At 62.4% G+C, this 23,412-nt stretch overlaps 1 protein-coding gene across 12 annotated transcripts in view; it reads left to right on the top strand.

The window, feature by feature from the left end:
* The window catches only part of SOX6 (SRY-box transcription factor 6), a 522,737-nt gene that overhangs the window by 451,597 nt on the left and 47,728 nt on the right, over positions 1 to 23,412 (top strand). The gene's annotated exons all lie outside the window — the stretch shown is intronic.

The raw sequence follows: 23,412 nt of genomic DNA, 5'->3' as shown, positions 1-23,412 counted from the left end.
GTGTCCCTGTCCTGTCCCCCAAGTGTCAGCGTGTCCCTGTCCTGTCCCCCAAGTGTCAGCGTGTCCCTGTCCTGTCCCCCAAGTGTCAGCGTGTCCCTGTCCTGTCCCCCAAGTGTCAGCGTGTCCCTGTCCTGTCCCCCAAGTGTCAGCGTGTCCCTGTCCTGTCCCCCAAGTGTCAGCGCGTCCCTGTCCTGTCCCCCAAGTGTCAGCGTGTCCCTGTCCTGCCCCCCAAGTGTCAGCGTGTCCCTGTCCTGTCCCCCAAGTGTCAGCGCGTCCCTGTCCTGTCCCCCCAAGTGTCAGCGTGTCCCTGTCCTGTCCCCCCAAGTGTCAGCGTGTCCCTGTCCTGTCCCCCAAGTGTCAGCGTGTCCCTGTCCCCCCAAGTGTCAGCGTGTCCCTGTCCTGTCCCCCCAAGTGTCAGCGTGTCCCTGTCCTGTCCCCCAAGTGTCAGCGTGTCCCTGTCCTGTCCCCCCAAGTGTCAGCGTGTCCCTGTCCTGTCCCCCCCAAGTGTCAGCGTGTCCCTGTCCTGTCCCCCCAAGTGTCAGCGTGTCCCTGTCCTGTCCCCCCAAGTGTCAGCGTGTCCCTGTCCTGTCCCCCCAAGTGTCAGCGTGTCCCTGTCCTGTCCCCCCAAGTGTCAGCGTGTCCCTGTCCTGTCCCCCAAGTGTCAGCGTGTCCCTGTCCTGTCCCCCAAGTGTCAGCGTGTCCCTGTCCTGTCCCCCAAGTGTCAGCGTGTTCCTGTCCTGTCCCCCCAAGTGTCAGCGTGTCCCTGTCCTGTCCCACAAGTGTCAGCGTGTCCCTGTCCTGTCCCCCAAGTGTCAGCGTGTCCCTGTCCTGTCCCCCCAAGTGTCAGCGTGTCCCTGTCCTGTCCCCCCAAGTGTCAGCGTGTCCCTGTCCCCCAAGTGTCAGCGTGTCCCTGTCCTGTCCCCCCAAGTGTCAGCGTGTCCCTGTCCTGTCCCCCAAGTGTCAGCGTGTCCCTGTCCTGTCCCCCAAGTGTCAGCGTGTCCCTGTCCTGTCCCCCAAGTGTCAGCGTGTCCCTGTCCTGTACCCCCAAGTGTCAGCGTGTCCCCATCCTGTCCCCCAAGTGTCAGCGTGTCCCTGTCCTGTTCCCCCAAGTGTCAGCGTGTCCCTGTCCCCCAAGTGTCAGCGTGTCCCTGTCCTGTCCCCCCAAGTGTCAGCGTGTCCCTGTCCTGTCCCCCAAGTGTCAGCGTGTCCCTGTCCTGTCCCCCAAGTGTCAGCGTGTCCCTGTCCTGTCCCCCAAGTGTCAGCGTGTCCCTGTCCTGTCCCCCAAGTGTCAGCGTGTCCCTGTCCTGTCCCCCAAGTGTCAGCGTGTCCCTGTCCTGTCCCCCCAAGTGTCAGCGTGTCCCTGTCCTGTCCCCCAAGTGTCAGCGTGTCCCTGTCCTGTCCCCCAAGTGTCAGCGTGTCCCTGTCCTGTCCCCCAAGTGTCAGCGTGTCCCTGTCCTGTCCCCCAAGTGTCAGCGCGTCCCTGTCCTGTCCCCCAAGTGTCAGCGTGTCCCTGTCCTGCCCCCCAAGTGTCAGCGTGTCCCTGTCCTGTCCCCCAAGTGTCAGCGCGTCCCTGTCCTGTCCCCCCAAGTGTCAGCGTGTCCCTGTCCTGTCCCCCCAAGTGTCAGCGTGTCCCTGTCCTGTCCCCCAAGTGTCAGCGTGTCCCTGTCCCCCCAAGTGTCAGCGTGTCCCTGTCCTGTCCCCCCAAGTGTCAGCGTGTCCCTGTCCTGTCCCCCCAAGTGTCAGCGTGTCCCTGTCCTGTCCCCCAAGTGTCAGCGTGTCCCTGTCCCCCCAAGTGTCAGCGTGTCCCTGTCCTGTCCCCCAAGTGTCAGCGTGTCCCTGTCCTGTCCCCCCAAGTGTCAGCGTGTCCCTGTCCCCCAAGTGTCAGCGTGTCCCTGTCCTGTCCCCCCAAGTGTCAGCGTGTCCCTGTCCCCCAAGTGTCAGCGTGTCCCTGTCCTGTCCCCCAAGTGTCAGCGTGTCCCTTTCCTGTCCGCCCAAGTGTCAGCGTGTCCCTGTCCTGTCCCCCCAAGTGTCAGCGTGTCCCTGTCCTGTCCCCCCAAGTGTCAGCGTGTCCCTGTCCTGTCCCCCCAAGTGTCAGCGTGTCCCCGTCCTGTCCCCCAAGTGTCAGCGTGTCCCTGTCCTGTTCCCACAAGTGTCAGCGTGTCCCTGTCCTGTCCCCCAAGTGTCAGCGTGTCCCTGTCCTGTCCCCCAAGTGTCAGCGTGTCCCTGTCCTGTCCCCCAAGTGTCAGCGTGTCCCTGTCCTGCCCCCCCCCAAGTGTCAGCGTGTCCCTGTCCCCCAAGTGTCAGCGTGTCCCTGTCCTGTCCCCCAAGTGTCAGCGTGTCCCTGTCCTGTCCCCCCAAGTGTCAGCGTGTCCCTGTCCTGTCCCCCAAGTGTCAGCGCGTCCCTGTCCTGTCCCCCAAGTGTCAGCGTGTCCCTGTCCTGTCCCCCAAGTGTCAGCGCGTCCCTGTCCTGTCCCCCAAGTGTCAGCGTGTCCCTGTCCTGTCCCCCAAGTGTCAGCGTGTCCCTGTCCTGTCCCCCAAGTGTCAGCGTGTCCCTGTCCTGTCCCCCCAAGTGTCAGCGTGTCCCTGTCCTGTCCCCCAGTGTCAGCGTGTCCTTGTCCTGTACCCCAAGTGTCAGCGTGTCCCTGTCCTGTCCCCCAAGTGTCAGCGTGCCCCTGTCCTGTCCCCCAAGTGTCAGCGTGTCCCTGTCCTGTCCCCCAAGTGTCAGCGTGTCCCTGTCCTGTCCCCCAAGTGTCAGCGTGTCCATGTCCTGTCCCCCAAGTGTCAGCGTGCCCCTGTCCTGTCCCCCTAAGTGTCAGCGTGTCCCTGTCCTGTCCCCCCAAGTGTCAGCGTGTCCCTGTCCTCTCCCCCAAGTGTCAGCGAGTCCCTGTCCTGTCCCCCAAGTGTCAGCGTGTCCCTGTCCTGTCCCCCCAAGTGTCAGCGTGTCCCTGTCCTGTCCCCCCAAGTGTCAGCGTGTCCCTGCCCTGTCCCCCAAGTGTCAGCGTGTCCCTGTCCTGTCCCCCAAGTGTCAGCGTGTCCCTGTCCTGTCCCCCAAGTGTCAGCGTGTCCCTGTCCTGTCCCCCAAGGGTCAGCGTGTCCCTGCCCTGTCCCCCAAGTGTCAGCGTGTCCCTGTCCTGTCCCCCAAGTGTCAGCGTGTCCCTGTCCTGTCCCCCAAGTGTCAGCGTGTCCCTGTCCTGTCCCCCCAAGTGTCAGCATGTCCCTGTCCCCCAAGTGTCAGCGTGTCCCTGCCCTGTCCCCCAAGTGTCAGCGTGTACCTGTCCTGTCCCCCAAGTGTCAGCGCGTCCCTGTCCTGTCCCCCAAGTGTCAGCGTGTCCCTGTCCTGTCCCCCAAGTGTCAGCGTGTCCCTGTCCTGTCCCCCCAAGTGTCAGCGTGTCCCTGTCCTGTCCCCCAAGTGTCAGCGTGTCCCTGTCCCCCAAGTGTCAGCGTGTCCCTGTCCTGTCCCCCCAAGTGTCAGCGTGTCCGTCCTGTCCCACAAGTGTCAGCGTGTCCCTGTCCTGTCCCCCCAAGTGTCAGCGTGTCCCTGTCCCCCAAGTGTCAGCGTGTCCCTGTCCTGTCCCCCCAAGTGTCAGCGTGTCCCTGTCCTGTCCCCCAAGTGTCAGCGTGTCCCTGTCCTGTCCCCCCAAGTGTCAGCATGTCCCTGTCCTGTCCCCCCAAGTGTCAGCATGTCCCTGTCCTGTCCCCCCAAGTGTCAGCGTGTCCCTGTCCTGTCCCCCAAGTGTCAGCGTGTCCCTGTCCTGTCCCCCCAAGTGTCAGCATGTCCCTGTCCTGTCCCCCAAGTGTCAGCGTGTCCCTGTCCTGTCCCCCAAGTGTCAGCGTGTCCCTGTCCTGTCCCCCAAGTGTCAGCGTGTCCCTGTCCTGTCCCCCAAGTGTCAGCGTGTCCCTGTCCTGTCCCCCAAGTGTCAGCGTGTCCCTGTCCTGTCCCCCCAAGTGTCAGCGTGTCCCTGTCCTGTCCCCCCAAGTGTCAGCGTGTCCCTGTCCTGTCCCCCCAAGTGTCAGCGTGTCCCTGTCCTGTCCCCCAAGTGTCAGCGTGTCCCTGTCCTGTCCCCCCAAGTGTCAGCGTGTCCCTGTCCTGTCCCCCAAGTGTCAGCGTGTCCCCGTCCTGTCCCCCAAGTGTCAGCGTGTCCCTGTCCTGTCCCCCCAAGTGTCAGCGTGTCCCTGTCCTGTCCCCCCAAGTGTCAGCGTGCCCCTGTCCTGTCCCCCAAGTGTCAGCGTGTCCCTGTCCTGTCCCTCAAGTGTCAGCGTGTCCCTGTCCTGTCCCCCAAGTGTCAGCGTGTCCCTGTCCTGTCCCCCCAAGTGTCAGCGTGTCCCTGTCCTGTCCCCCCAAGTGTCAGCGTGTCCCTGTCCTGTCCCCCCAAGTGTCAGCGTGTCCCTGTCCTGTCCCCCCAAGTGTCAGCGTGTCCCCGTCCTGTCCCCCAAGTGTCAGCGTGTCCCCGTCCTGTCCCCCCAAGTGTCAGCGTGTCCCTGTCCTGTCCCCCCCCAAGTGTCAGCGTGTCCCTGTCCTGTCCCCCCAAGTGTCAGCGAGTCCCTGTCCTGTCCCCCAAGTGTCAGCGTGTCCCTGTCCTGTCCCCCAAGTGTCAGCATGTCCCTGTCCTGTCCCCCCAAGTGTCAGCGTGTCCCTGTCCTGTCCCCCCAAGTGTCAGCGTGTCCCAGTCCTGTCCCCCAAGTGTCAGCGTGTCCCTGTCCTGTCCCCCAAGTGTCAGCGTGTCCCTGTCCTGTCCCCCAAGTGTCAGCGTGTCCCTGTCCTGTCCGCCCAAGTGTCAGCGTGTCCCTGTCCTGTCCGCCCAAGTGTCAGCGTGTCCCTGTCCTGTCCCCCCAAGTGTCAGCGTGTCCCTGTCCTGTCCCCCAAGTGTCAGCGTGTCCCTGTCCTGTCCCCCCTAGTGTCAGCGTGTCCCCGTCCTGTCCCCCCAAGTGTCAGCGTGTCCCCGTCCTGTCCCCCAAGTGTCAGCGTGTCCCTGTCCTGTCCCCCCAAGTGTCAGCGTGTCCCTGTCCTGTCCCCCAAGTGTCAGCGTGTCCCTGTCCTGTCCCCCCAAGTGTCAGCGTGTCCCTGTCCTGTCCCCCCAAGTGTCAGCGTGTCCCTGTCCTGTCCCCCCAAGTGTCAGCGTGTCCCTGTCCTGTCCCCCAAGTGTCAGCGTGTCCCTGTCCTGTCCCCCCAAGTGTCAGCGTGTCCCTGTCCCCCAAGTGTCAGCGTGTCCCTGTCCTGTCCCCCCAAGTGTCAGCGTGTCCCTGTCCTGTCCCCCAAGTGTCAGCGTGTCCCTGTCCCCCCAAGTGTCAGCGTGTCCCTGTCCTGTCCCCCCCAAGTGTCAGCGTGTCCCTGTCCTGTCCCCCAAGTGTCAGCGTGTCCCTGTCCTATCCCCCAAGTGTCAGCGTGTCCCTGTCCTGTCCCCCCAAGTGTCAGCGTGTCCCTGTCCTGTCCCCCCAAGTGTCAGCGTGTCCCTGTCCTGTCCCCCCAAGTGTCAGCGTGTCCCTGTCCTGTCCCCCAAGTGTCAGCGTGTCCCTGTCCTATCCCCCAAGTGTCAGCGTGTCCCTGTCCTGTCCTGTCCCCCAAGTGTCAGCGTGTCCCTGTCCTGTCCCCCAAGTGTCAGCGTGTCCCTGTCCTGTCCCCCAAGTGTCAGCATGCCCCTGTCCTGTCCCCCCAAGTGTCAGCGTGTCCCTGTCCTGTCCCCCAAGTGTCAGCGTGTCCCTGTCCTATCCCCCAAGTGTCAGCGTGTCCCTGTCCTGTCCCCCAAGTGTCAGCGTGTCCCTGTCCTGTCCTGTCCCCCAAGTGTCAGCGTGTCCCTGTCCTGTCCCCCAAGTGTCAGCGTGTCCCTGTCCTGTCCCCCCAAGTGTCAGTGTGTCCCTGTCCTGTCCCCCCAAGTGTCAGCGTGTCCCTGTATTATACCCCCAAGTGTCAGCGTGTCCCTGTCCTGTCCCCCCAAGTGTCAGTGTGTCCCTGTCCTGTCCCCCAAGTGTCAGTGTGTCCCTGTCCTGTCCCCCCAAGTGTCAGCGTGTCCCTGTCCTGTCCTGTCCCCCAAGTGTCAGCGTGTCCCTGTCCTGTCCCCCAAGTGTCAGCGTGTCCCTGTCCTGTCCCCCAAGTGTCAGCATGTCCCTGTCCTGTCCCCCCAAGTGTCAGCATGTCCCTGTCCTGTCCCCCCAAGTGTCAGCGTGTCCCCGTCCTGTCCGCCCAAGTGTCAGCGTGTCCCTGTCCTGTCCCCCAAGTGTCAGCGTGTCCCTGTCCTATCCCCCATGTGTCAGCGTGTCCCTGTCCTGTCCCCCAGTGTCAGCGTGTCCCTGTCCTGTCCCCCCCAAGTGTCAGCGTGTCCCTGTCCTGTCCCCCAAGTGTCAGCGTGTCCCTGTCCTGTCCCCCCAAGTGTCAGCGTGTCCCTGTCCTGTCCCCCCAAGTGTCAGCGTGTCCCTGTCCTGTCCCCCCAAGTGTCAGCGTGTCCCTGTCCTGTCCCCCCAACTGTCAGCGTGTCCCTGTCCTGTCCCCCCAAGTGTCAGCGTGTCCCTGTCCTGTCCCCCCAAGTGTCAGCGTGTCCCCGTCCTGTCCGCCCAAGTGTCAGCGTGTCCCTGTCCTGTCCCCCCAAGTGTCAGCGTGTCCCCGTCCTGTCCCCCAAGTGTCAGCGTGTCCCTGTCCTGTCCCCCCAAGTGTCAGCGTGTCCCTGTCCTGTCCCCCCAAGTGTCAGCGTGTCCCTGTCCTGTCCCCCCAAGTGTCAGCGTGTCCCTGTCCTGTCCGCCTAAGTGTCAGCGTGTCCCTGTCCTGTCCCCCAAGTGTCAGCGTGTCCCTGTCCTGTCCCCCAAGTGTCAGCGTGTCCGTCCTGTCCCACAAGTGTCAGCGTGTCCCTGTCCTGTCCCCCAAGTGTCAGCGTGTCCCTGTCCTGTCCCCCCAAGTGTCAGCGTGTCCCTGTCCTGTCCCCCAAGTGTCAGCGTGTCCCTGTCCTGTCCCCCAAGTGTCAGCGTGTCCCTGTCCTGTCCCCCAAGTGTCAGCGTGTCCCTGTCCTGTCCCCCAAGTGTCAGCGTGTCCCTGTCCTATCCCCCAAGTGTCAGCGTGTCCCTGTCCTGTCCCCCAAGTGTCAGCGTGTCCCTGTCCTGTCCCCCAAGTGTCAGCGTGTCCCTGTCCTGTTCCCCCAAGTGTCAGCGTGTCCCTGTCCTGTCCCCCACAAGTGTCAGCGTGTCCCTGTCCTGTCCCCCAAGTGTCAGCGTGTCCCTGTCCTGTCCCCCCCCCAAGTGTCAGCGTGTCCCTGTCCTGTCCCCCCAAGTGTCAGCGTGTCCCTGTCCTGTCCCCCAAGTGTCAGCGTGTCCCTGTCCTGTCCCACAAGTGTCAGCGTGTCCCTGTCCTGTTCCCCCAAGTGTCAGCGTGTCCCCGTCCTGTCCCCCAAGTGTCAGCGTGTCCCTGTCCTGTCCCCCAAGTGTCAGCGTGTCCCTGTCCTGTCCCCCAAGTGTCAGCGTGTCCCTGTCCTGTCCCACAAGTGTCAGCGTGTCCCTGTCCTGTTCCCCCAAGTGTCAGCGTGTCCCCGTCCTGTCCCCCAAGTGTCAGCGTGTCCCTGTCCTGTCCCCCAAGTGTCAGCGTGTCCCTGTCCTGTCCCCCAAGTGTCAGCGTGTCCCTGTCCTGTCCTGTTCCCCCAAGTGTCAGCGTGTCCCTGCCCTGTCCCCCAAGTGTCAGCGTGTCCCTGTCCTGTCCCCCCAAGTGTCAGCGTGTCCGTCCTGTCCCACAAGTGTCAGCGTGTCCCTGTCCTGTTCCCCCAAGTGTCAGCGTGTCCCCGTCCTGTCCCCCAAGTGTCAGCGTGTCCCTGTCCTGTCCCCCCAAGTGTCAGCGTGTCCCAGTCCTGTCCCCCAAGTGTCAGCGTGTCCCTGTCCTGTCCCCCAAGTGTCAGCGTGTCCCTGTCCTGTCCCCCAAGTGTCAGCGTGTCCCTGTCCTGTCCGCCCAAGTGTCAGCGTGTCCCTGTCCTGTCCGCCCAAGTGTCAGCGTGTCCCTGTCCTGTCCCCCAAGTGTCAGCGTGTCCCTGTCCTGTCCCCCCAAGTGTCAGCGTGTCCCTGTCCTGTCCCCCCAAGTGTCAGCGTGTCCCTGTCCTGTCCCCCCAAGTGTCAGCGTGTCCCTGTCCTGTCCCCCAAGTGTCAGCGTGTCCCTGTCCTGTCCCCCCTAGTGTCAGCGTGTCCCCGTCCTGTCCCCCCAAGTGTCAGCGTGTCCCTGTCCTGTCCCCCAAGTGTCAGCGTGTCCCTGTCCTGTCCCCCCAAGTGTCAGCGTGTCCCTGTCCTGTCCCCCAAGTGTCAGCGTGTCCCTGTCCTGTCCCCCCAAGTGTCAGCGTGTCCCTGTCCTGTCCCCCCAAGTGTCAGCGTGTCCCTGTCCTGTCCCCCCAAGTGTCAGCGTGTCCCTGTCCTGTCCCCCAAGTGTCAGCGTGTCCCTGTCCTGTCCCCCCTAGTGTCAGCGTGTCCCCGTCCTGTCCCCCCAAGTGTCAGCGTGTCCCTGTCCTGTCCCCCAAGTGTCAGCGTGTCCCTGTCCTGTCCCCCCAAGTGTCAGCGTGTCCCTGTCCTGTCCCCCCAAGTGTCAGCGTGTCCCTGTCCTGTTCCCACAAGTGTCAGCGTGTCCCTGTCCTGTCCCCCAAGTGTCAGCGTGTCCCTGTCCTGTCCCCCCAAGTGTCAGCGTGTCCCTGTCCCCCAAGTGTCAGCGTGTCCCTGTCCTGTCCCCCCAAGTGTCAGCGTGTCCCTGTCCTGTCCCCCCAAGTGTCAGCGTGTCCCTGTCCTGTCCCCCCAAGTGTCAGCGTGTCCCTGTCCTGTCCCCCAAGTGTCAGCGTGTCCCTGTCCTGTCCCCCCAAGTGTCAGCGTGTCCCTGTCCCCCAAGTGTCAGCGTGTCCCTGTCCTGTCCCCCCAAGTGTCAGCGTGTCCCTGTCCTGTCCCCCAAGTGTCAGCGTGTCCCTGTCCCCCCAAGTGTCAGCGTGTCCCTGTCCTGTCCCCCAAGTCTCAGCGTGTCCCTGTCCCCCCAAGTGTCAGCGTGTCCCTGTCCTGTCCCCCCCAAGTGTCAGCGTGTCCCTGTCCTGTCCCCCAAGTGTCAGCGTGTCCCTGTCCTATCCCCCAAGTGTCAGCGTGTCCCTGTCCTGTCCCCCAAGTGTCAGCGTGTCCCTGTCCTATCCCCCAAGTGTCAGCGTGTCCCTGTCCTGTCCTGTCCCCCAAGTGTCAGCGTGTCCCTGTCCTGTCCCCCAAGTGTCAGCGTGTCCCTGTCCTGTCCCCCAAGTGTCAGCATGCCCCTGTCCTGTCCCCCCAAGTGTCAGCGTGTCCCTGTCCTGTCCCCCAAGTGTCAGCGTGTCCCTGTCCTATCCCCCAAGTGTCAGCGTGTCCCTGTCCTGTCCCCCAAGTGTCAGCGTGTCCCTGTCCTGTCCTGTCCCCCAAGTGTCAGCGTGTCCCTGTCCTGTCCCCCAAGTGTCAGCGTGTCCCTGTCCTGTCCCCCCAAGTGTCAGTGTGTCCCTGTCCTGTCCCCCAAGTGTCAGTGTGTCCCTGTCCTGTCCCCCCAAGTGTCAGCGTGTCCCTGTCCTGTCCTGTCCCCCAAGTGTCAGCGTGTCCCTGTCCTGTCCCCCAAGTGTCAGCGTGTCCCTGTCCTGTCCCCCAAGTGTCAGCATGTCCCTGTCCTGTCCCCCCAAGTGTCAGCATGTCCCTGTCCTGTCCCCCCAAGTGTCAGCGTGTCCCCGTCCTGTCCGCCCAAGTGTCAGCGTGTCCCTGTCCTGTCCCCCAAGTGTCAGCGTGTCCCTGTCCTATCCCCCATGTGTCAGCGTGTCCCTGTCCTGTCCCCCAGTGTCAGCGTGTCCCTGTCCTGTCCCCCCCAAGTGTCAGCGTGTCCCTGTCCTGTCCCCCAAGTGTCAGCGTGTCCCTGTCCTGTCCCCCCAAGTGTCAGCGTGTCCCTGTCCTGTCCCCCCAAGTGTCAGCGTGTCCCTGTCCTGTCCCCCCAAGTGTCAGCGTGTCCCTGTCCTGTCCCCCCAACTGTCAGCGTGTCCCTGTCCTGTCCCCCCAAGTGTCAGCGTGTCCCTGTCCTGTCCCCCCAAGTGTCAGCGTGTCCCCGTCCTGTCCGCCCAAGTGTCAGCGTGTCCCTGTCCTGTCCCCCCAAGTGTCAGCGTGTCCCCGTCCTGTCCCCCAAGTGTCAGCGTGTCCCTGTCCTGTCCCCCCAAGTGTCAGCGTGTCCCTGTCCTGTCCCCCCAAGTGTCAGCGTGTCCCTGTCCTGTCCCCCCAAGTGTCAGCGTGTCCCTGTCCTGTCCGCCTAAGTGTCAGCGTGTCCCTGTCCTGTCCCCCAAGTGTCAGCGTGTCCCTGTCCTGTCCCCCAAGTGTCAGCGTGTCCCTGTCCTGTCCCCCAAGTGTCAGCGTGTCCCTGTCCTGTTCCCCCAAGTGTCAGCGTGTCCCTGTCCTGTCCCCCACAAGTGTCAGCGTGTCCCTGTCCTGTCCCCCAAGTGTCAGCGTGTCCCTGTCCTGTCCCCCCCCCAAGTGTCAGCGTGTCCCTGTCCTGTCCCCCCAAGTGTCAGCGTGTCCGTCCTGTCCCACAAGTGTCAGCGTGTCCCTGTCCTGTTCCCCCAAGTGTCAGCGTGTCCCCGTCCTGTCCCCCAAGTGTCAGCGTGTCCCTGTCCTGTTCCCCCAAGTGTCAGCGTGTCCCTGCCCTGTCCCCCAAGTGTCAGCGTGTCCCTGTCCTGTCCCCCCAAGTGTCAGCGTGTCCGTCCTGTCCCACAAGTGTCAGCGTGTCCCTGTCCTGTTCCCCCAAGTGTCAGCGTGTCCCCGTCCTGTCCCCCAAGTGTCAGCGTGTCCCTGTCCTGTTCCCCCAAGTGTCAGCGTGTCCGTCCTGTCCCACAAGTGTCAGCGTGTCCCTGTCCCCCAAGTGTCAGCGTGTCCCTGTCCTGTCCCCCCAAGTGTCAGCGTGTCGCCGTCCTGTCCCCCCAAGTGTCAGCGTGTCCTGTCCTGTCCCCCAAGTGTCAGCGTGTCCCTGTCCTGTCCCCCAAGTGTCAGCGTGTCCCTGTCCTGTCCCCCAGTGTCAGCGTGTCCCTGTCCTGCCCCCCAAGTGTCAGCATGTCCCTGTCCTGTCCCCCCAAGTGTCAGCGTGTCCCTGTCCTGTCCCCCCAAGTGTCAGCGTGTCCCTGTCCTGTTCCCCCAAGTGTCAGCGTGTCCCTGTCCTGTCCGCCCAAGTGTCAGCGTGTCCCTGTCCTGTCCCCCAAGTGTCAGCGTGTCCCTGTCCTGTCCCCCCAAGTGTCAGCGTGTCCCTGTCCTGTCCCCCACAAGTGTCAGCGTGTCCCTGTCCTGTCCCCCAAGTGTCAGCGTGTCCCTGTCCTGTCCCCCCAAGTGTCAGCGTGTCCGTCCTGTCCCACAAGTGTCAGCGTGTCCCTGTCCTGTCCCCCCAAGTGTCAGCGTGTCCCTGTCCTGTCCCCCAAGTGTCAGCGTGTCCCTGTCCTGTTCCCCCAAGTGTCAGCGTGTCCCCGTCCTGTCCCCCAAGTGTCAGCGTGTCCCTGTCCTGTTCCCCCAAGTGTCAGCGTGTCCGTCCTGTCCCACAAGTGTCAGCGTGTCCCTGTCCTGTCCCCCAAGTGTCAGCGTGTCCCTGTCCTATCCCCCATGTGTCAGCATGTCCCTGTCCTGTCCCCCCAAGTGTCAGCGTGTCCCTGTCCTGTCCCCCAAGTGTCAGCGTGTCCCTGTCCTGTCCCCCAAGTGTCAGCGTGTCCCTGTCCTGTCCCCCAAGTGTCAGCGTGTCCCTGTCCTGTCCCCCAAGTGTCAGCGTGTCCCTGTCCTGTCCCCCCAAGTGTCAGCGTGTCCCTGTCCTGTCCCCCCAAGTGTCAGCGTGTCCCTGTCCCCCAAGTGTCAGCGTGTCCCTGTCCTGTCCCCCCAAGTGTCAGCGTGTCCCTGTCCTGTCCCCCAAGTGTCAGCGTGTCCCTGTCCTGTCCCCCCAAGTGTCAGCGTGTCCCTGTCCTGTCCCCCACAAGTGTCAGCGTGTCCCTGTCCTGTCCCCCAAGTGTCAGCGTGTCCCTGTCCTGTCCCCCCAAGTGTCAGCGTGTCCGTCCTGTCCCACAAGTGTCAGCGTGTCCCTGTCCTGTTCCCCCAAGTGTCAGCGTGTCCCCGTCCTGTCCCCCAAGTGTCAGCGTGTCCCTGTCCTGTTCCCCCAAGTGTCAGCGTGTTCCTGTCCTGTCCCCCCAAGTGTCAGCGTGTCCCTGTCCTGTCCCACAAGTGTCAGCGTGTCCCTGTCCTGTCCCCCAAGTGTCAGCGTGTCCCTGTCCTGTCCCCCCAAGTGTCAGCGTGTCCCTGTCCTGTCCCACAAGTGTCAGCGTGTCCCTGTCCTGTCCCCCCAAGTGTCAGCGTGTCCCTGTCCTGTCCCCCCAAGTGTCAGCGTGTCCCTGTCCCCCAAGTGTCAGCGTGTCCCTGTCCTGTCCCCCCAAGTGTCAGCGTGTCCCTGTCCTGTCCCCCAAGTGTCAGCGTGTCCCTGTCCTGTCCCCCAAGTGTCAGCGTGTTCCTGTCCTGTCCCCCCAAGTGTCAGCGTGTCCCTGTCCTGTCCCACAAGTGTCAGCGTGTCCCTGTCCTGTCCCCCAAGTGTCAGCGTGTCCCTGTCCTGTCCCCCCAAGTGTCAGCGTGTCCCTGTCCTGTCCCCCCAAGTGTCAGCGTGTCCCTGTCCCCCAAGTGTCAGCGTGTCCCTGTCCTGTCCCCCCAAGTGTCAGCGTGTCCCTGTCCTGTCCCCCAAGTGTCAGCGTGTCCCTGTCCTGTCCCCCAAGTGTCAGCGTGTCCCTGTCCTGTCCCCCAAGTGTCAGCGTGTCCCTGTCCTGTACCCCCAAGTGTCAGCGTGTCCCCGTCCTGTCCCCCAAGTGTCAGCGTGTCCCTGTCCTGTTCCCCCAAGTGTCAGCGTGTCCCTGTCCTGTGCCCCAAGTGTCAGCGTGTCCCTGCCCTGTCACCCAAGTGTCAGCGTGTCCCTGTCCTGTCCCCCCCAAGTGTCAGCGTGTCCCTGTCCTGTCCCCCCAAGTGTCAGCGTGTCCCTGTCCTGTCCCCCAAGTGTCAGCGTGTCCCTGTCCTGTCCCCCAAGTGTCAGCGTGTCCCTGTCCTGTCCCCCAAGTGTCAGCGTGTCCCTGTCCTGTCCCCCAAGTGTCAGCGTGTCCCTGTCCTGTCCCCCAAGTGTCAGCGTGTCCCTGTCCTGTCCCCCCAAGTGTCAGCGTGTCCCTGTCCTGTCCCCCAAGTGTCAGCGTGTCCCTGTCCTGTCCCCCAAGTGTCAGCGTGTCCCTGTCCTGTCCCCCAAGTGTCAGCGTGTCCCTGTCCTGTCCCCCAAGTGTCAGCGTGTCCCTGTCCTGTCCCCCAAGTGTCAGCGCGTCCCTGTCCTGTCCCCCAAGTGTCAGCGTGTCCCTGTCCTGCCCCCCAAGTGTCAGCGTGTCCCTGTCCTGTCCCCCAAGTGTCAGCGCGTCCCTGTCCTGTCCCCCCAAGTGTCAGCGTGTCCCTGTCCTGTCCCCCCAAGTGTCAGCGTGTCCCTGTCCTGTCCCCCAAGTGTCAGCGTGTCCCTGTCCCCCCAAGTGTCAGCGTGTCCCTGTCCTGTCCCCCCAAGTGTCAGCGTGTCCCTGTCCTGTCCCCCAAGTGTCAGCGTGTCCCTGTCCTGTCCCCCCAAGTGTCAGCGTGTCCCTGTCCTGTCCCCCCCAAGTGTCAGCGTGTCCCTGTCCTGTCCCCCCAAGTGTCAGCGTGTCCCTGTCCTGTCCCCCCAAGTGTCAGCGTGTCCCTGTCCTGTCCCCCCAAGTGTCAGCGTGTCCCTGTCCTGTCCCCCCAAGTGTCAGCGTGTCCCTGTCCTGTCCCCCAAGTGTCAGCGTGTCCCTGTCCTGTCCCCCAAGTGTCAGCGTGTCCCTGTCCTGTCCCCCAAGTGTCAGCGTGTTCCTGTCCTGTCCCCCCAAGTGTCAGCGTGTCCCTGTCCTGTCCCACAAGTGTCAGCGTGTCCCTGTCCTGTCCCCCAAGTGTCAGCGTGTCCCTGTCCTGTCCCCCCAAGTGTCAGCGTGTCCCTGTCCTGTCCCCCCAAGTGTCAGCGTGTCCCTGTCCCCCAAGTGTCAGCGTGTCCCTGTCCTGTCCCCCCAAGTGTCAGCGTGTCCCTGTCCTGTCCCCCAAGTGTCAGCGTGTCCCTGTCCTGTCCCCCAAGTGTCAGCGTGTCCCTGTCCTGTCCCCCAAGTGTCAGCGTGTCCCTGTCCTGTACCCCCAAGTGTCAGCGTGTCCCCATCCTGTCCCCCAAGTGTCAGCGTGTCCCTGTCCTGTTCCCCCAAGTGTCAGCGTGTCCCTGTCCCCCAAGTGTCAGCGTGTCCCTGTCCTGTCCCCCCAAGTGTCAGCGTGTCCCTGTCCTGTCCCCCAAGTGTCAGCGTGTCCCTGTCCTGTCCCCCAAGTGTCAGCGTGTCCCTGTCCTGTCCCCCAAGTGTCAGCGTGTCCCTGTCCTGTCCCCCAAGTGTCAGCGTGTCCCTGTCCTGTCCCCCAAGTGTCAGCGTGTCCCTGTCCTGTCCCCCCAAGTGTCAGCGTGTCCCTGTCCTGTCCCCCAAGTGTCAGCGTGTCCCTGTCCTGTCCCCCAAGTGTCAGCGTGTCCCTGTCCTGTCCCCCAAGTGTCAGCGTGTCCCTGTCCTGTCCCCCAAGTGTCAGCGCGTCCCTGTCCTGTCCCCCAAGTGTCAGCGTGTCCCTGTCCTGCCCCCCAAGTGTCAGCGTGTCCCTGTCCTGTCCCCCAAGTGTCAGCGCGTCCCTGTCCTGTCCCCCCAAGTGTCAGCGTGTCCCTGTCCTGTCCCCCCAAGTGTCAGCGTGTCCCTGTCCTGTCCCCCAAGTGTCAGCGTGTCCCTGTCCCCCCAAGTGTCAGCGTGTCCCTGTCCTGTCCCCCCAAGTGTCAGCGTGTCCCTGTCCTGTCCCCCCAAGTGTCAGCGTGTCCCTGTCCTGTCCCCCAAGTGTCAGCGTGTCCCTGTCCCCCCAAGTGTCAGCGTGTCCCTGTCCTGTCCCCCAAGTGTCAGCGTGTCCCTGTCCTGTCCCCCCAAGTGTCAGCGTGTCCCTGTCCCCCAAGTGTCAGCGTGTCCCTGTCCTGTCCCCCCAAGTGTCAGCGTGTCCCTGTCCCCCAAGTGTCAGCGTGTCCCTGTCCTGTCCCCCAAGTGTCAGCGTGTCCCTTTCCTGTCCGCCCAAGTGTCAGCGTGTCCCTGTCCTGTCCCCCCAAGTGTCAGCGTGTCCCTGTCCTGTCCCCCCAAGTGTCAGCGTGTCCCTGTCCTGTCCCCCCAAGTGTCAGCGTGTCCCCGTCCTGTCCCCCAAGTGTCAGCGTGTCCCTGTCCTGTTCCCACAAGTGTCAGCGTGTCCCTGTCCTGTCCCCCAAGTGTCAGCGTGTCCCTGTCCTGTCCCCCAAGTGTCAGCGTGTCCCTGTCCTGCCCCCCCCCAAGTGTCAGCGTGTCCCTGTCCCCCAAGTGTCAGCGTGTCCCTGTCCTGTCCCCCAAGTGTCAGCGTGTCCCTGTCCTGTCCCCCCAAGTGTCAGCGCGTCCCTGTCCTGTCCCCCAAGTGTCAGCGCGTCCCTGTCCTGTCCCCCAAGTGTCAGCGTGTCCCTGTCCTGTCCCCCAAGTGTCAGCGCGTCCCTGTCCTGTCCCCCAAGTGTCAGCGTGTCCCTGTCCTGTCCCCCAAGTGTCAGCGTGTCCCTGTCCTGTCCCCCAAGTGTCAGCGTGTCCCTGTCCTGTCCCCCCAAGTGTCAGCGTGTCCCTGTCCTGTCCCCCAGTGTCAGCGTGTCCTTGTCCTGTACCCCAAGTGTCAGCGTGTCCCTGTCCTGTCCCCCAAGTGTCAGCGTGCCCCTGTCCTGTCCCCCAAGTGTCAGCGTGTCCCTGTCCTGTCCCCCAAGTGTCAGCGTGTCCCTGTCCTGTCCCCCAAGTGTCAGCGTGTCCATGTCCTGTCCCCCAAGTGTCAGCGTGCCCCTGTCCTGTCCCCCTAAGTGTCAGCGTGTCCCTGTCCTGTCCCCCCAAGTGTCAGCGTGTCCCTGTCCTCTCCCCCAAGTGTCAGCGAGTCCCTGTCCTGTCCCCCAAGTGTCAGCGTGTCCCTGTCCTGTCCCCCCAAGTGTCTGCGTGTCCCTGTCCTGTCCCCCCAAGTGTCAGCGTGTCCCTGTCCTGTCCCCCAAGTGTCAGCGTGTCCCTGTCCTGTCCCCCAAGTGTCAGCGTGTCCCTGTCCTGTCCCCCAAGTGTCAGCGTGTCCCTGTCCTGTCCCCCAAGTGTCAGCGTGTCCCTGTCCTGTCCCCTAAGTGTCAGCGTGTCCCTGTCCTGTCCCCCCAAGTGTCAGCGTGTCCCTGTCCTGTCCCCCCAAGTGTCAGCGTGTCCCTGTCCTGTCCCCCCAAGTGTCAGCGTGTCCCTGTCCTGTCCCCCAAGTGTAAGCGTGTCCCTGTCCTGTCCCCCAAGTGTCAGCGTGTCCCTGTCCTGTCCCCCAAGGGTCAGCGTGTCCCTGTCCCCCCCCAAGTGTCAGCGTGTCCCTGTCCTGTCCCCCCAAGTGTCAGCGCGTCCCTGTCCTGTCCCCCAAGTGTCAGCGTGTCCCTGTCCTGTCCCCCAAGTGTCAGCGTGTCCCTGTCCTGTCCCCCCAAGTGTCAGCGTGTCCCTGTCCTGTCCCCCAGTGTCAGCGTGTCCTTGTCCTGTACCCCAAGTGTCAGCGTGTCCCTGTCCTGTCCCCCAAGTGTCAGCGTGCCCCTGTCCTGTCCCCCAAGTGTCAGCGTGTCCCTGTCCTGTCCCCCAAGTGTCAGCGTGTCCCTGTCCCCCAAGTGTCAGCGTGTCCCTGTCCTGTCCCCCAAGTGTCAGCGTGCCCCTGTCCTGTCCCCCAAGTGTCAGCGTGTCCCTGTCCTGTCCCCCAAGTGTCAGCATGTCCCTGTCCCCCAAGTGTCAGCGTGTCCCTGTCCTGTCCCCCCCAAGTGTCAGCGTGTCCCTGTCCTGTCCCCCAAGTGTCAGCGTGTCCCTGTCCTGTCCCCCAAGTGTCAGCGTGTCCCTGTCCTGTCCCCCAAGTGTCAGCGTGTCCCTGCCCTGTCCCCCAAGTGTCAGCGTGTCCCTGTCCTGTCCCCCAAGTGTCAGCGTGTCCCTGTCCTGCCCCCCCAAGTGTCAGCGTGTCCCTGTCCTGTCCCCCAAGTGTCAGCGTGTCCCTGCCCTGTCCCCCAAGTGTCAGCGTGTCCCTGTCCTGTCCCCCAAGTGTCAGCGTGTCCCTGTCCTGCCCCCCCAAGTGTCAGCGTGTCCATGTCCTGTCCCCCAAGTGTCAGCGTGCCCCTGTCCTGTCCCCCTAAGTGTCAGCGTGTCCCTGTCCTGTCCCCCCAAGTGTCAGCGTGTCCCTGTCCTCTCCCCCAAGTGTCAGCGAGTCCCTGTCCTGTCCCCCAAGTGTCAGCGTGTCCCTGTCCTGTCCCCCCAAGTGTCTGCGTGTCCCTGACCTGTCCCCCAAGTGTCAGCGTGTCCCTGTCCCCCCAAGTGTCAGCGTGTCCCTGTCCTGTCCCCCCCAAGTGTCAGCGTGTCCCTGTCCTGTCCCCCCAAGTGTCAGCGTGTCCCTGTCCTGTCCCCCAAGTGTCAGCGTGTCCCTGTCCTGTCCCCCAAGTGTCAGCGTGTCCCTGTCCTGTCCCCCAGTGTCAGCGTGTCCCTGTCCTGTCCCCCAAGTGTCAGCGTGTCCCTGTCCTGTCCCCCAAGTGTCAGCGTGTCCCTGTCCTGTCCCCCCAAGTGTCAGCGTGTCCCTGTCCTGTCCCCCCAAGTGTCAGCGTGTCCCTGTCCTGTCCCCCAAGTGTCAGCGTGTCCCTGTCCTGTCCCCCAAGTGTCAGCGTGTCCCTGTCCTGTCCCCCAAGGGTCAGCGTGTCCCTGTCCTGTCCCCCCAAGTGTCAGCGTGTCCCTGTCCTGTCCCCCCAAGTGTCAGCATGTTCCTGTCCTGCCCCCCAAGTGTCAGCGTGTCCCTGTCCTGTCCCCCCAAGTGTCAGCGTGTCCCTGTCCCCCCAAGTGTCAGCGTGTCCCTGTCCTGTCCCCCCCAAGTGTCAGCGTGTCCCTGTCCCCCCCCAAGTGTCAGCGTGTCCCTGTCCTGTCCCCCCAAGTGTCAGCGTGTCCCTGTCCTGTCCCCCCAAGTGTCAGCGTGTCCCTGTCCTGTCCCCCCAAGTGTCAGCGTGTCCCTGTCCTGTCCCCCCAAGTGTCAGCGTGTCCCTGTCCTGTCCCCCAGTGTCAGCGTGTCCCTGTCCTGTCCCCCAAGTGTCAGCGTGTCCCTGTCCTGTCCCCCAAGTGTCAGCGTGTCCCTGTCCTGTCCCCCCAAGTGTCAGCGTGTCCCTGTCCTGTCCCCCCAAGTGTCAGCGTGTCCCTGTCCTGTCCCCCAGTGTCAGCGTGTCCCTGTCCTGTCCCCCCAAGTGTCAGCGTGTCCCTGTCCTGTCCCCCCAAGTGTCAGCGTGTCCCTGTCCTGTCCCCCCAAGTGTCAGCGTGTCCCTGTCCTGTCCCCCCAAGTGTCAGCGTTTCATTATTCAGTCCTGATCATTCCACTATTGTGCGTGTCCTCGCTGTTGCTTCCCTGTGGGTTGTGGAGTTTGCGCCTTCTATCTTTTGGGGCTTGTGGTGTGTGTGGAGCAGATATTATATTATTTCCCTGGAGCACAATGAGCTGCGCTTTACTTTTACTGGAATCCATATTTCTCCACGACAGAGGGAGATAAAATCCGTGCGGCCGCGCTAATTGTTAATTCTTCGATGATGTCTCTTTCCGGAATTGTATCATTTCCCTCAGTGGAGGTCAGGATCCTCGGCCTGGATTTATATCACATGTGACGTCCCCCCGGCCCTCTCACCGGACAGACATATCCTAGAGACCCCCGTCTGGATGTAGACCCTGTGCTGTGATACATCTGGTGTGGTGCTGCAGATCCGGGGTCACCTACCTCCAGCATTGTGGTCACAGGTGAGGCTGCACTACGGATGATGCCGGTGATGGTGGTCACTCCTGTGTGTATAGCATTGTACGTGACTCGTGGCCCTTATGGCAGTGAGGGCCCCAGTACCAGGCCTGGGACATCTGCTCTGCCCTCGTCTCTCCGTCCCGCACAGATGTCGGGATATTTTAAGTTGCAGCATCTGTGTCCCTGGCACACACCACGGGCAGAAGCCTGCGTCTGCCTCTGGCGCTGTCACATGGCCGCGCCACCGCGTCTGCCAGTTGTGATTTATCTTACCTTTCATTCTTGACTTTGCCCTGAACGTGGACGCACATCCATCTTATAAGGAGGAGGTAATTAGGAGCAATATGTTAATTACATGTAGTAGGATGTAAGGCAGAGGCGGGGAGGATCTCACATTCTTCTAGAGGTTTTATTATGCAGTTTTATCTTTCACTATGCCGGCGGTGTGCGCTTTATTCCCTCTCTCCATGGAGATGGGGTGCGCTCATCCTCCTCTCTCCATGGAGGCGGGGTGCGCTTTATTCCCTCTCTCCATGGAGATGGGGTGCGCTCATCCTCCTCTCTCCATGGAGGCGGGGTGCGCTTTATTCCCTCTCTCCATGGAGATGGGGTGCGCACATCCTCCTCTCTCCATGGAGGCGGGGTGCGCTTTATTCCCTCTCTCTATGGAGATGGGGTGCGCTCATCCTCCTCTCTCCATGGAGGCGGGGTGCGCTTTATTCCCTCTCTCCATGGAGATGGGGTGCGCTCATCCTCCTCTCTCCATGGAGGCGGGGTGCGCTTTATTCCCTCTCTCCATGGAGGTGGGGTGCGCTTTATTCCCTCTCTCCATGGAGGTGGGGTGCGCTTTATTCCCTCTTTCCATGTAGGTGTGGTGCGCTCATCCTCCTCTCTCCATGTAGGTGTGGTGCGCTCATCCTCCTCTCTCCATGGAGGTGGGGTGCGCTCATCCTCCTCTCTCCATGGAGGTGGGGTGCGCTCATCCTCCTCTCTCCATGCAGGTGTGGTGCGCTCATCCTCCTCTCTCCATGGAGGTGGGGTGCGCTCATCACCCTCTCTCCATGCAGGTGGGGTGCACTCATCCTCCTCTCTCCATGGAGGTTGAGTGTGCTTCTCCTCCTCTGACCATGGCGCTGGGGTGTGCTTGTCCTCCACTCTCTGCCGTAGCAGGGTGTGCCCATCACCCTCTCAGTGGCAGCATGTGCCCCTCCTGCTCTCTCCACGGGGTGGGGTGCGCTCAACCTCCTCTCTGCATTGTGGCAGGTTTGCTCGTCCTCCGCTCTCCACAGCGATGGGGTTGTTCATCCTATTCTCTCCATGGCGGCAGGTGCGCTCGTCTTCCTCTCTCAGCAGCAGTGGGGTGCGCTCATCCTCCTCTCTCCATGGTGGCAGGTGCGCTTGTCCTCCTCTTTCCATGGCGGCGAGGTGTGCTTGTCCTCCTCTCTGTATGGTGGCGAGGTGCGCTTGTCCTCCTCTTTCCATGGTGGCAGGTGCGCTTGTCCTCCTCTTTCCATGGTGGCGAGGTGCGCTTGTTCTCCTCTCTCCATGGTGGCGAGGTGCGCTTGTCCTCCTCTCTGTATGGTGGCGAGGTGCGCTTGTCCTGTTCTCTGCATGGCGGCGAGGTGCGCTTGTCCTGTTCTCTGCATGGCGGCGAGGTGCGCTTGTCCTCCTCTTTCCATTGTGATGAGGTGCGCTTGTCCTCCTCTCTCTGTGGCGGAGAGGTGTGCTTATCCTCCTCTCTCCATGGTGATGAGGTGCACTTGTCCTCCTCTCTACATGGTGGCGAGGTGCACTTGTCCTCCTCTCTGCATGGTGGCGAGGTGCGCTTGTTCTCCTCTCTCCATGGTGGCGAGGTGTGCTTGTTCTCCTCTCTCCATGGTGGTGAGGTGCGCTTGTCCTCCTCTCTACATGGCGATGAGGTGTGCTTGTTCTCCTCTCTCCATGGTGGCGAGGTGCGCTTGTTCTCCTATCTCCATGGTGGCGAGGTGCACTTGTTCTCCTCTCTCCATGGTGGCGAGGTGCACTTGTTCTCCTCTCTCCATGGTGGCGAGGTGCGCTTGTCCTCCTCTCTACAAGGCGATGAGGTGTGCTTGTCCTCCTCTCTCCATGGTGGCGAGGTGCGCTTGTCCTCCTATCTCCATGGTGGCGAGGTGCGCTTGTCCTCCTCTCTCCATGGTGGCGAGGTGCGCTTGTCCTCCTCTCTCCATGGTGGCGAGGTGCGCTTGTCCTCCTCTCTCCATGGTGGCGAGGTGCGCTTGTCCTCCTCTCTCCATGGTGGCAGGTGCGCTTGTCCTCCTCTCTACATGGCGCTGAGGTGCGCTTGTTCTCCTCTTTCCATGGTGGCGAGGTGCGCTTGTCCTCCTCTCTACATGGCGATGAGGTGCGCTTGTCCTCCTCTCTACATGGCGATGAGGTGCGCTTGTTCTCCTCTCCATGGTGCCGAGGTGCGCTTGTCCTCCTCTCTACATGGCGATGAGGTGCGCTTGTCCTCCTCTCTACATGGCGATGAGGTGCGCTTGTTCTCCTCTCTCCATGGTGCTGAGGTGCGCTTGTCCTCCTCTCTGTATGGTGGCAGGTGCGCTTGTCCTCCTCTCTACATGGCGCTGAGGTGCGCTTGTCCTCTCTCCATGGTGGCAGGTGCGCTTGTCCTTTTCTCTCCATGGTGGCAGGTGCGCTTGTCCTCCTCTCTACATGGCGCTGAGGTGCGCTTGTTCTCCTCTCTCCATGGTGGCAAGGTGCGCTTGTTCTCCTCTCTCCATGGCGCTGAGGTGCGCTTGTCCTCCTCTCTACATGGCGCTGAGGTGCGCTTGTCCTCCTCTCTACATGGCGCTGAGGTGCGCTTGTCCTCCTCTCTCCATGGTGGCAGGTGCGCTTGTCCTCCTCTCTACATGGCGCTGAGGTGCGCTTGTCCTCTTCTCTACATGGCGATGAGGTGCGCTTGTCCTCCTCTCTACATGGCGATGAGGTGCGCTTGTCCTCCTCTCTACATGGCGATGAGGTGCGCTTGTCCTCCTCTCTACATGGCGATGAGGTGCGCTTGTTCTCCTCTTTCCATGGTGCTGAGGTGCGCTTGTCCTCCTCTCTGTATGGTGGCAGGTGCGCTTGTCCTCCTCTCTACATGGCGCTGAGGTGCGCTTGTCCTCTCTCCATGGTGGCAGGTGCGCTTGTCCTCCTCTCTCCATGGTGGCAGGTGCGCTTGTCCTCCTCTCTACATGGCGCTGAGGTGCGCTTGTTCTCCTCTCTCCATGGTGGCAAGGTGCGCTTGTTCTCCTCTCTCCATGGCGCTGAGGTGCGCTTGTCCTCCTCTCTACATGGCGCTAAGGTGCGCTTGTCCTCCTCTCTACATGGCGCTGAGGTGCGCTTGTCCTCCTCTCTCCATGGTGGCAGGTGCGCTTGTCCTCCTCTCTACATGGCGCTGAAGTGCGCATGTCCTCTTCTCTACATGGCGATGAGGTGCGCTTGTCCTCCTCTCTACATGGCGATGAGGTGCGCTTGTCCTCCTCTCTACATGGCGCTGAGGTGCGCTTGTCCTCCTCTCCATGGTGGCAGGTGCGCTTGTCCTCCTCTCTCCATGGTGCCGAGGTGCGCTTGTCCTCCTCTCTACATGGCGATGAGGTGCGCTTGTCCTCCTCTCTACATGCCGTTGAGGTGCGCTCGTCCTCCTCTCTACATGGCGATGAGGTGAGCTTGTCCTCCTCTCTACATGGCGATGAGGTGCGCTCGTCCTCCTCTCTACATGGCGAAGAGGTGAGCTTGTCCTCCTCTCTACATGGCGATGAGGTGCGCTTGTCCTCCTCTCTACATGGCGATGAGATGCGCTTGTCCTCCTCTCTACATGGCGATGAGGTGCGCTTGTCCTCCTCTCTACATGGCGATGAGGTGCGCTTGTCCTCCTCTCTACATGGCGATGAGGTGCGCTCGTCCTCCTCTCTACATGGCGATGAGGTGCGCTTGTTCTCCTCTCTCCATGGTGGCAAGGTGCGCTTGTTCTCCTCTCTACATGGCGATGAGGTGAGCTTGTCCTCCTCTCTACATGCCGTTGAGGTGCGCTTGTTCTCCTCTCTACATGGCGCTGAGGTGCGCTTGTCCTCCTCTCTCCATGGTGGCAGGTGCGCTTGTCCTCCTCTCTCCATGGTGCCGAGGTGCGCTTGTCCTCCTCTCTCCATGGTGCCGAGGTGCGCTTGTCCTCCTCTCTACATGGCGATGAGGTGCGCTTGTTCTCCTCTCTACATGGCGGCGCTCGTCCTCCTCTCTACATGCCGTTGAGGTGCGCTCGTCCTCCTCTCTACATGGCGATGAGGTGCGCTTGTTCTCCTCTCTACATGGCGGCGCTCGTCCTCCCCGTCACCTCATTGTGTCGTCTAAACCCAATTACTCATTGTCTCCATCGCTGAAGATTCGCAGCATTAATAAAGTATCACAGATTTGCATATTTTATTTAGTTTGGTGGCAAATCCGTCTCTATAAGTAGGTCTCCGCAGATCTCATCTGTACATGAGAGAGATGAAACAGATCCCCCCGAGCCCTGGTTTTAGGACATTTTCACCAAAGAATGAGAAGATAAATCCGAA

This window comes from Engystomops pustulosus, chromosome 7, assembly GCF_040894005.1.
Source record: "Engystomops pustulosus chromosome 7, aEngPut4.maternal, whole genome shotgun sequence".
NCBI lineage: Eukaryota > Metazoa > Chordata > Amphibia > Anura > Leptodactylidae > Engystomops > Engystomops pustulosus.
Note: the sequence above shows the minus strand (reverse complement) of the source record. Positions and strands in the feature narration are given on the sequence as shown.